Below are 1,055 nucleotides of genomic sequence, written 5' to 3'. Positions count from 1 at the left end.
CAAGAAATTGCCGCGTGGGTCAGGGCTGCTCACAGCTCCAGGTCACAGCCAGGACACTGGCAGAGGCAGCATTTCAAGAGGAATATCAAGGTGGGGGCTACCTTAAAGATGAAGATCTTTCCAGGCTCAGCTTGTTTCTAAGAGAAAGGGGAAGGGGGCTGTGGAGGTTAATTAGCTGACTGAGAGTCCTGAACCATTACACGGAGGGATCAGCAGCTCTGCCAGAAGCCTCGTAAGCACCTTCACCCACTCCTCGACCTACAGACAGCACCAGCATCACCTTTGCCTGAAGTGCCAGCCCTTCCCTGACCTCCTCCTGAGGACCTGCAACCTGGGAGATGCCTCTGGGCAGTGTCCTGCTGCCAGGAGGGGTCTGCAGGGCAGAGCTGAGCTCAGAGAGGGTGGGATGGGATCTGTGAGCACCGACAGGGAGGAGACTTGGAGACAGAGAAAGAGCTCCCAGCAGGGACAGCCCCAGGCAGCAGAGAGCCAGGCCACCCTCTGCATCCCCCTCTGCTCAGCTGCACGGGGAAAGAGAGGAGAGGTTGGAGAAATGGACTTTGAAACTGGGCTCTTCCATGCTCACAAAAATCCATTTCCTCTTCAAGCGTCTTTCAAGGGAGAACATCCTCTAACAGAGCGATGTGTAAGCACAGGGCACCTGTGTGGTGACCAGAAGGTAAATCATGGGCACAGCGGCTCTCCTGACCCTGCATTTAGGGCACAGGGAGCCTTTTGTCCCTCAGGGCTCACCAGTGGTCAGGCTGAGGGCAATGGGGGGTTGGAACTGGGTGATCTTTAAGGTTCCTTCCAACCCAAACCCTTCTTTGACTCTGATGTGAAAGATGGGGATTTCTGCCCTTTCAAAGACAGTGTCCTCACTCAGCAGCAAACACCTGAGGTCACAAAATGAAATGAATGAAGTTCCCCCAAAGAAAGAGAAATAACCTTGAGAGGATTTTTTGGGAAATAGCCTAGGATTGAGTCAAAGAAGTCTGCCCTAACTAGTCAATGTCTTCCCTCTTTCAGTAGTCCCCCATGTCCAGAGGGAACAA

Source organism: Calidris pugnax, unplaced genomic scaffold (genome assembly GCF_001431845.1).
Source record: "Calidris pugnax isolate Ruff unplaced genomic scaffold, ASM143184v1 scaffold1450, whole genome shotgun sequence".
Classification (NCBI taxonomy): domain Eukaryota; kingdom Metazoa; phylum Chordata; class Aves; order Charadriiformes; family Scolopacidae; genus Calidris; species Calidris pugnax.
The sequence above is the reverse complement of the archived record's forward strand: the minus strand, read 5'-3'. Positions refer to the sequence as shown.